Below are 15,071 nucleotides of genomic sequence, written 5' to 3' on the forward strand. Positions count from 1 at the left end.
AAGAAAACAGTATAAGCAAACAACCTCATCAAGGTAGACTCCAGGGAGACAGCATACCTGAGCCAGGCTTTGAAAATTATTTCACTATTTATTTGTTTAAGTAAGGATGAAAAGAAGTCATTTCAGGGCTGAGAAAAGGAGAGGCAAGAAGGAGTAAAAAGAAGACTGTTATAATTGATGTAAACAGAGGGGTCCTAGTGGAAGATAACACAGTCAACAATTAATGGAACCAGCTTGGGGCAGATCTCTGACTATATATCTTCTAGAGCTCAGATTGAATTCTGTAGCAGTTTTTCCTCAGAAATATAAGCAGTAATTAAGCAAAGAGAAAAGATAAGGGAAGGCCCAGCCATGATACTTCTGTACACACAATGCTAAACACAAACTTACCAATTTCCAAGTAAGAAGGTTGTTGGTAGCTTATGTGGTACCTTGCAAAGCCTCCATGGGCCTAAAACATGATCCTCATCTTCTCAATGTCAAAAGATCTCTCCTATTCATTTATTCAAGGTTGATCTGATTCTAGGGGACTAACTGATGCTAGTAAAACTCACTAGAGATTGATTAACAACTTGAAAGCTAATTTCTTGATTTATAATGAGAAACTTTATTGCCTCATGGACCAAAATTCTCAAGTCAAGTGGATAGTGTATCCTCTTTCTAATAGGGAAGTTTTCTTGGGAACTGAATTAATATGAGAAAGTTGCTCAGTAATTACAGAGGTAAAAGAAAGGAAATATAATTATCTCAATGAATTTATAATTAATTGTTTTCTCTTCTCTATACTTAAATCATTTGACATGTTTGTTCACTCCAGAAACATTTACTCAGCATCTTCTATGTGCCCTGCCCCATATTAGTTGCTGAGCCATGTAAAAATGTACAAAAGCCTTTGCTATCAGCAAGAGGACAAGTGGGGAACCAACATAATTCAAGCTTCTAATATTTGCCAGACCTTATACTAGGTGATTTATATCATTGATTTTTTACAACAAACTCTGTAAGAAATTAGATTTTATTTTGCTTCTTCAAAGATGATAAAATATATTTAAAAATAAAAAATGCAATTTAAACAACTTATGCATGATCACAAAGATATGTGGTTTCATTACTGTATATGCAGTTAACCCCTGAGCAAGAAAAGTGTTAGGGGCACTGACCCCCATGCAGTCAAAAATCTATATATAACTTTTGACTCCCCTAAATATTAACTACTGATAAACTATTGTTGATTGGAAGCCTTTACTGATAAAATAAACAGCTGGTTAACACATATTTTGTATTTTCTATGTATTATATACTCTAATTTTTACAATAAAGTAGGCTAGAGAAAAGAAAATGTTACTAAGAGAATCATAAGAAGGAGAAAATATATTTACTATTTATTAAGTGGAAGTGAATCCTCTGAAAGGTTTCATCCTTAACACCTTCACACTGAGGAGGAGGAGGAAGAGGAGGAGTTGCTCTTGCATCTCAGAGGTAACAGAAGCAGAAGAAAATCCTTGTATAAGCGGACCCATGCAGTTCAAACCTGTGCTGTTAAGAGTCAACTGTATTTGTCAAAACTGATATCATATGTAAATTATACCTCAATAAACTGATTAAAGAAAACCATGTCAGAAAGTCAAAGAGAGGATTTGGGGAGACAAAATTTTGAAAAAGGCTGTTACATGGTGTGAGTTCCCAATCCCCAAACTTTGCCTCAGGCCTGCTGAAAAGAGTTTCCATGGTACCACTAAAGAAGCAGAAATGTGTTCCTTGAAGTTTCCTAGACGATTAGTTCTGAGTAAAGGTTAGTTTTATTTGTTCAATTTAGCTAGGCTATGATGCCCAGTTGTTTGATCAGACACCAGTCTAGACATTTCTCTGAAGGTATTTTTTAGATGTGTGTATTAGTCCATTTCACATTGCTGATAAAGACATACCTAAGACAGGGCAATTTACAAAAGAAAGAGGTTTAATGGACTTACAGTTCCACATGGCTGGGAAGGCCTCACAATCATGGCAGAAGGTGAAGGGCACATCTCACATGGTGGCAGACAAGAGAATTGAGCTTTTTCAGGGAAACTCCCCTTTGTAAAACCATCAGATCTCATGAGACTTATTATCACCAGAACAGCACAGGAAAGGCCTGCCCCCATGATTCAATTACCTCCCACTGGGTCTCTCAAGATGAGATTTAGGTGGGGACACAGCCAAACCTTATCAATGTGATTAACATTTTAATCAGTAGACTTTGAGTAAATCAGATTACTCTATATAATATGGGTGGGCATCATCCAATCAATTAAAGGCCTAAGTGCAAAGACTGGAGTTTTTCAGGGAAAGAATTCTGTTTCTGGATTGCAACATAGAGATTCTGTCTGAGTTTCCAGTTTTCAGACTCAATACTACAACATCAACTCTTACCTGAATTTCCAGCCTGCTGGCTTTCCCTGTCCTATAAATTTCAGACTTGCTAAGATTCACTAGCCTCCATAATCTTGTGAGCCAATTCCTTAACATCAACCTCTCTCTCTTAATCAGTCTGTTTCTCTGGAGAACTCGGACTAATACAGATTTTGGTACCCAGAGTGGTTCAAAAGGAACAAAATCTTAAGAATGAGTTTTCCAAATTGGAAAATCTAAACATCAGCTAGTCCTGGTTCACCAGCAGACTGCCTTTGGACTCACACTGCATCTCTTTTCTGAGTCTCAAACTGCTAGCCTCCCTTATCTTATTTTGGACTTTCTAATCCTCCACAATCACATGAGCTAATTCAAAAATAAATGTGTTAACAAATAAACAAACATCCTACACGTTCTTTTTCTCTGGAGAACCCTGATTTATATAATCTCCAAAACTATCCTGTGCTTATTTTCCCAGTTTTAAAATTCAGAATTGGTATAGACATGCTGAGCAACCAGGGAAGAATCCCCACATTGGTTTTCTCATCTGTATATTGAGAGCTATTGTGGTAGGAAAGGCTAAGTGTAAGCCACTAGACCTGTCTCTACCAAGGAAAATACTAAACTGAAAGCAATACCACATTACTGGAGGGATCACATGAAAAAATGCTCATCATCACTGGCCATCAGAGAAGTGCAAATCAAAACCACAATGAGATACCATCTCACATCAGTTAGAATGGCGATCACTAAACAGTCAGGAAACAACAGATACTGGAGAGGATGTGGAGGAATAGGAATGCTTTTACACTGTTGATGGGAGTGTAAATTAGTTCAACCATTGTGGAAGACACCGTGGCAATTCCTCAAGGATCTAGAACTCGAAATACCATTTGACCCAGCAATCCCATTACTGGGTATATACCCAAAGGATTATAAATCATGCTACTATAAAGACAAATGCACACGTATGTTTATTTCAGCACTATTCACAATAGCAAAGACTTGGAACCAACCCAAATGTCCAACAATGATAGACTGGATTAAGAAAATTTGGCACATATACACCATGGAATACTATGTAGCCATGAAAAAAGATATGTTCCTGTCCTTTGCAGGGTCATGGATGAAACTGGAAACCATCATTCTCAGCAAACTATCACAAGGACAGAAAACCAAACACCGCATGTTCTCACTCACAGGTGGGAATTGAACAATGAGATCACTTGGACACAGGGCGGGGAACATCACACACTGGGCCTGTCGGTAGGTGGGGGGCTAGGGGAGGGATAGCATTAGGAGAGATACCTAATGTAAATGATGAGTTGATGAGTGCAGCAAACCAACATGTCACATGTATACCTATGTATCAAACCTGCACATTGTGCACATGTATCCTAGAACTTAAAATATAATTTTAAAAAGTGAAAAAAAAACAAAGGTCAGACTAAGGAGAATGAGGAATGCCAGGGTAGACAGGGTAGTCATCATTAGTAAAAGAAGGTAACAATTTGAGGAATGATTTGAAGGAGATAATGAAGTAAGCACACAGGTAGAAGAAACAGCCAGTACAAACACCCAAATGATGGAAATTTTCCTGGCATGCTTAAGGAACAAGAAAAAGGCCAATGTAGCTGTGCTAATACAGCAAGGAAACCTAATCATAGATGAAGTCTGAGAGATCATGGGGACCAGATTATGTTGGGCTTTATAGTTCATTCTAACAACTTTGCTTTTGCTATGAGTAAAACAGAGTCATTTCAGGGCTTTAAGCAAGGATCACACTAGCTTCTAATTAAGAACAAAGGGACAAGGGTAGAGACAAAGAGAGCAGGTTGAAGAAAATAATATAGATGGGAGATTGTAGTGGCTTGGAGTCCACTAGTAGCAGTAGAAGTTGTGAATTCTGGATGTATATTGAAGGCAGCATCCACAAGATTTCCTGAAAAATTGAATGTATGAAAAGAAGAGAGAATCAAGGATGACTCCAAAGACTCAACAACTGGAAAGATGATTCCCTGAGATTGAGTAGACTGGAGGTGGAAGAAGTTTTAGGGGAAAGGTATTGGTTGATCTTTGGACATCTTAAATTTAAGATGAGTATTAGAAATCCAAGTGAGCATGCTGAGTAGGCAGTTTGAAATATGAGTCTAGAGATTAAGGGAGAAATCCAAGCCAGTAATATAACTTAGGATTCATCATCACAGATATAATGTTTCACACAAAGATGTCATGATTTAAAATTGCCTTATCCTCTCATCTCCTCTTCCTATTGAAGGAAATTTTAAAAAAATACACCAAAATATATTTCTTTGACATATTTTGAAATGGCTGCCCTTAGCCATCCTGACAGAAGTGGCCTTGCAAAGCTGAATTAAGTGGGGAAAATTTCCATCTATAGATAATCTCCACTAATACAGTCATGCCTCCTCCCTTTCTACACCTTTCCCCAGATCCGGGAGGGATTGAGACTCTGACACCTTTAAAAGACTGAAAAGAAACATTTACCATCTATTCTTTCTAGGGGAGGCTTCGCTACATAACAAGGTCACCTTTGCTGGCCAGAATATAAGCCCCCATTCATTCCATAACCTCAAAATGGTATATTAAGTTTCTATAACTCTTTGAGAAATTAGATTTTCATTCTAAAGGCTCCAATGTATCTATGCTAAATACATTTGTATGCCTTTTCTCTTATTAATCATGTTAGTGATTTTTAGCAAACCTTTAGGGGACCAGGAGCCTATGGCCCCCACACTAACTTTTCCCACTCTTGTATGAAAGACAAAGGAGGTGAGTGGAATAAAGGAGAAAGATCTGGCTGTATCTCCATTCCTATAGACAACTTCAGTCTTTACTTTGGGGATATAGGAAGGAGGGAGGACACTTACCTTTGAATCACGATTGAAATGTGTAAATAATATCTTGGACTTGGCTATCTAATCTAATCTCTAAATTAAAGCTAGATTTGAGACTTTAAGAAGTTATAAATCTATTTCTTATCTCAGTGTGAGGAGAAAAGTCAGAGGAAATTCATAAGTTTTCATCCAAATGCATGGAAATATTTTCCCTCATGAATACAGTTGGAAAGGACATTTGGAGACAAAACAAAGCTGCTAGTTACTAACACAGCAGAGCAAGTACATTAAGAATTAGTTTATGCAGTATAATATTTTTCATTTATCCATTTCTGTTCATCCTTCTTTCTGCAATCATGCAAAGAAAGAAACTATTGGTGTTTAATTGCAATAAGCTTCTAATTATGAAGGCATCTGAAGCTTTTATGAATACCTGAATGGATGAAGCTTAAGATTTCTGCAAATTTCTCTGCTCAACACTGAGCAATTTCTAATAAACAATTGGTCTTTATTGATACTTCCACTTTTACTGCAACTGTGAGAAATAAATGCCCTTGATTAAGTGCTTGGAAAAATAGACTATGATAAGGCAAGCTTCTTAGAAAGGTATTTGACTAGCTTAGTATTCTTACTTTTATGCAGACACAGCTCATCAGCTCAATTGATAATATTTAGCACCAAGTTGTGGGTTGAAGTGTCATGATGGTATACAACATCTTACTTGATGGCTCAAAAAGCTCCCTGACTTAATTTACTTCAATTTTCCCTCTTTATAGCAAAGCTCTCTTCTGAAAAGATACATCAGATTTTTATGACTGTATTAGAGATGGAAATTATAAATGCTGCTTTTATAAAGCACTCAGAGAAAGCATCAGGTGTCAAGATCTAAAACAGGCTGTCAGGATGATCCTGCATTGACTGCTGTTCTGGCTGCTTTAAGGAGCCTAAAAATATTCACCAACATGCAAACCCAACAGCCCAGACACACATAAGAGGACAAAGCAGGGCCAGAGGCCAGCTATTTGTTATATAAATAGAACATTAGCATAATAGAAGGTATTTGCTTGTTTCAGCAAGACTACTCTCATAAACTTTGCGGAGTAATATGTTGCCTTTAATAGAACAGCTCAGCAATCATTACCGGCAGCAGCCACAATATGTCTGGGATAATAATGGATGGTTGTTCAAGCCAGAATTTCCCACCCTATATTACCATTTTAGGAAGTTTGTAAAGGCAAACTGGAATGATAAAAGCTTCAAATATCAGGTGCACTATCATAGCCCTTTGGATGCAAAAACAGATTGAGAGCAGCAAGAGCTATGCAATTACCTAGGATATTGTCAGTCTGCTACACTAGCAAAGTTCCTGGGGCCTGGCCAAGTTTTAGCTCTTTAATACCAGCTCTCCTTGATCCTAGATTATAGAAGATCAGGTGTATTAGTATGTTCTTTCATTGCTGTAAAGAAACACTCGAGACTGGGTAATTTATAAAGAAAATAGTTTTTTTTTGTTTGTCTTTTGAGACACAGTTTTTTTGTTTGTCTTTTGTCGCCCAGGCTGGACTGCAATGGCATGATCTCGGCTCACTGCAACCTCTGCCTCCCGGGTTCAAGCTATTCTCTTGCCTCAGCCTCCCAAGTAGTTGGGATTACAAGTACCCACCATCACGCCCAGCTAATTTTTGTATTTTTGATAGAGAGGGGGTTTCACCATGTTGGTCAGGCTAGTCTTAATTGACTCACATTTCTTCAGGCCATGCAGGAAGCATAGCTGCATCTGCTTCTGGGGAAGCCTCAAAAAACTTCCACTCATGACAGAAGGCAAAGGTGGAGCAAGACTTCTCACATCGTGGGAGCAGGAGCAAGAGAGAGTGAGGGGCCCCATGCTACACACTTTCAAACAACCAGATCTCGTGAGACATATATTAGGAGAACAGCACCAAGGGGATAGTGCTAAACCATTCATGAAGAATCCACCCTCATGATCCAATCACCTCCCACCAGGCTACTCCTCCAACACTGGGGATTACAACTGGACATGACATTTGGGTGGAGACATAGATCCAAACCATATCATCAGGCAAAGCCATTTCTTCAAGGAAACTAAATTTCTGCTTATACTCAATCAAAGGTAAACATGTGCAAGGTTTAGAAGATTCATAAGGGAAATCAACCGAGATAAAACAGCATTCTGAAAAGTGTACTGACTACCTGTTGTGCCTACTTAGACCACTGGAATTGCTCCTGCCCTCCCGCTTCCTCTCTCTCTAAGAATGTTTGCTTCTTTATATTTTAAATTAGCACATCTTTTCCTGTAGAGAACATAACAATTTATAAAGATTTTATCTATCATATATTCCTATAATTCCTCCAACTACAAGAAAACCACTATTAATATTTTGTTATTTTTCCCAGTATTTAATATTTATTATAAACAAGCATGTATTATATAGTATATATATATCATCATATTTATATGATCATTTATATTAATGTATAGTAACTATGTATTATTATTTATATTATTATAAATTTATGATATATTTACATTAATTAATATATCATAAATGTATTACAATTATTTATTTATATATTTATTTATTATATCAAGTATATAGTAAATTTATTTTTAAAAATACATTAAAAATCTTTAAAAATAATTTTTTGCAAATTTCATAACTTAGCAAGGCATATTGTTTTATTTCAAAATGTATTTCTTTACTAGCAAAGTTGACTACTTAAAATATATCTGTATTGAAGCACCAGAACTGCTGACTATTACAAGTTTGTAGGGTCCATAAAGTCAAGCATATATTTATACTAATGTGTAGAAAACCTCTTTCATTTGAAACTTTATGAAAATCAAAATGATTCATTAATAAAAAATGATTCTTAAAAATGTATTATTTACATTGTTTTTAAGATATAATGCTATTACTACTTAATAGACTACAGTATAGTGTAAACATAACACTAAACTGTATTATTGTACAATAACCAAGGAAATCTACTCAAAATAAACTTTAAAATTGGGAGTGACTATGGATTTTTATTAATAAAAGGGTGTGACACGCTTGAGAAATTAAAATACTTGCATCCAATATGAATCCTGGTCCCCACATGTTCTGTTCATCTCATAACTATTCATCTGACAGTCTCATTATTTGATTATGCACTTGCTTAATTTTTCTACTAGTTATAATATTGAACATTGGTTTCTATAGAGTATAATCCTTCCAACTTTCTCTTTTCTCTGACAGCATAGGAGTAATTTAATGAAACTGCAACTCCCTCTTTAACCTGATCATCTGATCTATATTCCTCATTTCTATAAAAATTCTGTAATATTTGATAATAGGAACGCAGTTTGACATCCCTAAATGTCACTTGTTGACTGGAAGGGAATCCTAAGTGAAAATGTCTTTTGTCTCCAACATTGCAAACTGAACTACAACATTTTTGTTACTATGCTCTATAAGTAATAGTTCAGTAGTATTTCTCCTTCATTATCCTATGTTCCATGTGTGACTTGCTCAGGCACTGCTTTTTTAAACAACTTCTGCAATGTATAGTTATGTACAGATAAAAATTGCTGAAAAGTTTTCATATAGACAAGGTCTAAAATTCCAAATTTGGATACCCGTAAAATAATATCTGTGGATTTTTCTGTAAGTAATTAGTCTAATCTGACTAGAAAAAGAAAGAAAGGAACAAAGCAAAAGATGAAAAGTAAAAAAATATATATACAAAGAGCTGAAAGTATTTGCTTTTAATAAAGCAAAACTTGAATTAAAAGTAATGGGTTAGATGAGGAGAATGAAAGGGAAGTAAAATTTGTCAAGCATCTACTAAATTTCAGTTACAGTATGTTATCTACTTGCCAATAAGCTACTGATAAAAACAAGGATATGTTCTATTTTTTAAACCAGGCACTGTACTAAGTACTTTACAATGCTATTACATTTAATCTACATAACAATATGATTACATATGATATATGTGTGTGTGTGCTTATACAAATGAGGATACTTAGATTTATATGCTTACAAGATTAACTTGCTAAGAAATTGGCAGACCTAACTTTATGGATACAAATTTGTGTGACAGTAAATTACAGGCATGTAATTACTGTGCTTTTACTATCTTCTCATAAGGTTTATTTAATCCCCAATTTTAGAGTTCAGGAATTGAGGGTCAGATCCACTGAATAACATAGCTAAGGACATTCAAGCCCAAATCTGTTTTGTCCCAAATAAGCTCTAAATTACCCAACACCGTGGAAAATGAATACTCAGTTTTTAAGAGCAAATCTCCTGGGTATGAAAATATGGATGGCTAAAAAACAAAGCTATCAAGCAATGTTAATCAAATGAATAGAAAAAGAGCTTCTGATTACTCTTCCAGGTAAGAAAAGTAAAGGTTCTCACCAATCCTAAATTGTAAAGATTTTTTTTCCGTTCCCATAAGACCAGTCCTGAAAAAACACCAATTCTTTAGGTCAAGATGTTACATTTAATTGATTATCTCTGCTTTGGTGTGAACAATCAGAACACATACTCATCAACAGGGCAAACCACTTGAAACAAATCATTTAGAAATGCAAGCAAGACAAAGAGGAAATTCTTCTCAGGGCAGCTTTCTGAATTTCCCTAACCCATTAAAATATCATTCCCTATAACAAGTGATGGTTTCACCATGGAAATTCTGATTTGTAGGTTTCAGGATAGCTAAAGCATATCCATATTTCAGTATAAATACATACCAAACCATCTTTTTCAGCAATGAGTCAGAAAAATTCTCTGTGAAAAAGACTTTACAGAGCCACAAAATACTCACAGAGTGACATTTTTTCTCAAAGGGTAGAACTTCATGATTAGAAGATCTATGGTAATGGTTTTTGTTTTAAATATACTTCCTTCTTTCCTAGGCTTCACCAAGTCAAGTAGGGGAGGACATCTTCACTCTGCAACTTGCCCTACTGAATGCAGAAAGTACTGTCTACTTAGATAAAGCCTACACTAAAAGGGAATTGAATCTCTGCAAATAAGTATGTGGATCTAATTTCTACCTTCCAGATTAAAAGTATAATTAAAAATGAAAACCTTCGTAGGACTAAATTGATTTTGCGGACAAATCTCACTTCTTAGCTTGAGCTGACTTATTCCCAATCTTAAACCCTAATTAATAACATACAAGAATGAGTTTTATTATACATGCCACTTAAATTAACTGTTAATATCATCTCCTGAGCTGCCAATAGAACTTTTCTACCATGATGGTAATGTTCTATATCTGTGCTGTCCAATGTAGGAGTGAAGAGCCACAGGTATTTATTGAGGATTATCCTCAATATCTGCTAGTGTGATTGAGAATTTTACATTTAATTTAACTTTAATTACTTTTTACACTAAATTTAATAAACAATTTTGCAACGCTAAACTTGACAACTTAAATAAAGTGGGCAAATTCCTTGAAAGATCCACATTATCAAAGCTCACTCAAGAAGACATAGATAACCAGAATAGCCCTTTATCTTATGAAGAAATTGAATTTCCAGTTATAAACTTTCCCACAAAGAAAACTTCAAGCCTGGAGTTTATGGCTTCACTGGTCTATCAAGCATTTTAAAAACTAGAAAAGTAATGGTCATACACAAATTGTTCATTTCTTCTAGAAAATTGAAAAGAAGAGAATACTTACAACTCATTTTATGGGTTTTGTCAAAGCCAGACAAAAATATTACAAAAATACCATTACAGACCAATATCCCTTATGAACATACATGGAAAAATTCCTAGCCAGTTCTTAGTAAATTAAATTCAACATTGTGTGAAATGGACAACACATCATGATCAAATTGGATTTATATCAGGAATAAATCTTGTTTTGACATTCAAAAATGAATCAATGTGATTTATCACATTATCAAACCAGCCAAAGAAAAAGAATGTTTATATCAATAAATGTAGAAAAGTATTTGTTGAAATTCAACTTCTATTCCTGAAAAAACAAAAACAACTCCACCAAATAAGAATAGAAGGAATTTCCCTCTGCATTGATTTTGTATCCTGAGATTTTGCTTTAGTTGCTTGTCAGCTTAAGGAGATTTGGGGCTGAAACGATAGGGTTTGCTAAGTATACATTCATGTTACCTTGAAACAGAGACAATTTGACTTTCTTTTTTCCTAATTGAATACCCTTTATTTCTTTCTCCTGCCTGATTTCCCTGGCCAGAACTTCCAATACTATGTTGAATAGGAGTGGTGAAAGAGGGCATCCTTGTCTTGTGCCGGTTTTCAAAGGGAATCCTTTCAGTTTTCTCCCATTCAGTATGATATTGGCTGTGAGTTTGTCATAAATAGCTTTCATTATTTTGAGATACGGTCCATCAATACCTAGTTTATTGAGAGTTTTTAGCATAGAAGGCTGTAGAATTTTGTTGAAGGCCTTTTCTGCATCTATTGAGATGACCATGTGGCTTTGGTCATTGGTTCTGTTTATGTGATGGACTACATTTATTAATTTGTGTATGTTGAACTAGTCTTGCATCCCAGGGATGAAGCCAACTTGAATATGGTGGATAAGCTTTTTGATGTGCTGCTGGGTTCGGTTTGCCAGTATTTCATTGAGGATTTTCACATCAATGTTCATCAGGGACATTGGCCTAAAATTCTCTTCTTTTGTTGTGTCTCTACCAGTCCCAGTGAGATGAACCAGGTACCTCAGTTGGACATGGAGAAATCACCTGTCTTCTACATTGTTCTCCCTGGGAGCTGTAGACAGGAGCTTTTCCTATTTGGCCATCTTGGAAGTGCCCCATCATTTCTTCCAAAAATATTTAAGCTTCTTGAGCACCAATTACGTTTCAATAAAATCATGACAATTGTGACTTAAGAAAGATTCATTACAAGATGACTATAAAATATCATGAAAGATGTGAAAGTTAGATATAAATATTACTGTTTAATCATCTGCCTGCCTAGACTTATTTTTCTCAACAAAGTACCTTACCCTATCCTTCTAAATGGCCTGTAAATTCTACTGGATTTCACTATGACTGGATCAGATGACATGGAGCAAATGGAATCCTTGTAGCAGTCACATCATGTGGAACACTGACAACATAACACAAGTGCTTCCATTTCCTCTTCCATATCCAGAGCATATACTATATTTAATCATGGCACATGACTTCAGTAACTTTGCAAATATCTTGAATGCTTTTAATAGTCTAGACCTGCAAATGTGGCTAATTAAATCACAAATTTTAACAGCTTTTTGAGGCTTCATTGACATATGATACGGTTTGAAGGTATCCCCCCAAAGTCCCTATGTTGGAAAAAATCAGTGTGCAAAAATCACAAGCATTCCTAAACACCAATAACAGACAAACAGAGAGCCAAATTATGAGTGAACTCTCATTCACAATTGCTACAAAGAGAATTAAATATCTTGGAATACAACTTACAAGGGATGTGAAGGACCTCTTCAAGGAGAACTACAAGCCACTGCTCAATGAAATGAAAGAGGACACAAACAAATGGAAGAACATACTATGCTAATGGATAGGAAGAATCAATATTGTGAAAATGGCCATACTGCCCAAAGTAATTTATACATTTAACGCTACCCCCATCAAGCTACTACTGACTTTCTTCACATAATTAGAAAAAAACTACTTTAAATTTTATAGAGAACCAAAAAAGAACCTGCATAGACAAGACAGTCCTAAGCAAAAACAACAAAGCTAGAGGCATCACGCTACCTGACTTCAAACTATACTACAAGGCTACAGTAACCAAAACAGCATGGTACTGGTACAAAAACAGATATATAGTCCAATGGAACAGAACAGAGGCCTCAGAAATAACTATCATCAGAGTGAACAGGCAACCTACAGAATGAAAGAAAATGTCTGCAATCTATCCATCTGACACAGAACTAATACCCAGAATCTACAAAGAACTTAAACAAATTTACAAGAAAAAAACAAACACCCCCAGCAAAAAGTGGGCAAAGGATATGAACAGATACTTCTCAATAGGAGACATTTATGCAGTCAACAGACATATGAAAAAATGCTCATCATCACTGGTCATCAAATAAATGCAAATCAAAACCACAATGAGATACCATCTCATGCCAGTTAGAATGGTGATCATTAAAAAGTCAAGAAACAACAGATGCTGGAGAGGATGTGGAGAAATACGAAAGTTTTACACTGTTCTTGGGAGTGTAAATTAGTTGAACCATTGTGGAAGACAGTGATTCCTCAAGGATCTAGAACTAGAAATACCACTTGACCCAGCAATCCCATTACTGGGTGTATATCCAAAGGATTATAAATCATGCTACTATAAAGACACATGCACACATATGTTTATTGCGGCACTGTTCACAATAGCAAAGACTTGGAACCAACCCAAATGTCCATCAGTAATAGAATGAGTAAAGAAAATGTGGCACATATATACCATGAAATACTATGCAGCCATAAAAAAGGATGAGTTAATGTCCTTTTCAGGGACATAGATGAAGCTGGAAACCATCATTCTCAGCAAACTATCACAAGGACAGAAAACCAAATACCACATGTTCTCACTCATAAGTGGGAGTTGAACAATGAGAGCACATGGACACAGGGAGGGGATCATCCCACACCACGGCCTTTTCGGGGGTGGGGGTCTGGGGGAGGGATAGCATTAGGAGAAATACCCAATGTAAATGACAAGTTGATGGGTGCAGCAAACCAACATGGCAAATGTATGCCTATGTTACAAACCTGCACATTGTGCCCATGTACCCTAGAACTTAAAGTATAATAATAATAGTAAAAGAAATGTTTTAAAGTTTTACAGAAACGATTTTACCTACCTATAAATAAAATAATAAATCACATTTTTGAAAGTCTTCATTCTTATTACCTAAAACATATAATAGCCCTATTCAACAAAAAACAAAAAGATTATCATGGCTATAAGACTGACACACACTGCTATAAGGTTAGGTAGTAAAAGTTATATCATATGTCTTAGGATTCATAAGAACTGAAGTGTGAATGCTGTAGGCAATATGTGGGTGTATTATTTTGTTTGCGTTGTTACAAAAGAATACCTGAGGCTGGGTAAAATAAACCTATTTCCTTCATAAATTCACAGGCTGCAAAAGAAGCATGGTACCACAGTTTGCTCCAGGTGAGGGCTTCAAGCAGCTCCCACTTGTGATAGAAGGGGATAAGAATCCATGTGTGCAGAAATTACATGATGAGTGGAAAACCATGAGAGAGAGAGAAAGAGGTGCCAGGCTCTTTTCAACAACCAGTAGTGTAGGATCTATAAATGAAAACTTTTTCACTCCCGAGAGAATGGCACCAGGTCATTCATGAGGAATCCAGCCCCATGATCCAAACACCTCCCATTAGATTCCAGCCCAAATATTGGGCATCAGATTTCAACTTGAGGTTTGGAGGATCAAATATCCAAACAATAGCAGTAGGGAAAGGGAGACACTAATAATATGAACTCAGGTAAATAAAATGTAAGATTGCATTCTGAGTATTAAAACTCTAATAATTAAAACTCTAAATATTATAACTCAAATAACTCTAATAAACTATGTATATAGTTTATATAAAGTTATACTATATATATATAGTTATACAAACTATATATATATAAGCCTCTCCTCAGATTAGGGGAGATATCTATCTATATAGATAGATAAATTTATAGAGATAAGTAGAGATATAATCTATATAAAATCTATAATCTATATATAATCTATAGATATTATATATAGTGTCTATCCATCTATATCTACAGATGG

At 35.5% G+C, this 15,071-nt stretch overlaps 1 long non-coding RNA gene across 1 annotated transcript in view; it reads left to right on the forward strand.

Moving 5' to 3' along the window:
- Positions 1-14,144, forward strand: part of LOC104008434 (uncharacterized) — a 332,847-nt gene extending 318,703 nt beyond the window's left edge. The window contains exons 5-6 of the long non-coding RNA XR_010147513.1: positions 10,174-10,293; positions 11,945-14,144. This is a non-coding gene — a long non-coding RNA (uncharacterized LOC104008434). The remainder of the gene's footprint in view (positions 1-10,173; positions 10,294-11,944) is intronic.
- Positions 14,145-15,071: the final 927 nt, after the last annotated feature.

The sequence above is a fragment of the Pan troglodytes genome, chromosome 9, assembly GCF_028858775.2.
Source record: "Pan troglodytes isolate AG18354 chromosome 9, NHGRI_mPanTro3-v2.0_pri, whole genome shotgun sequence".
In the NCBI taxonomy this organism is placed as follows: Eukaryota; Metazoa; Chordata; class Mammalia; order Primates; family Hominidae; genus Pan; species Pan troglodytes.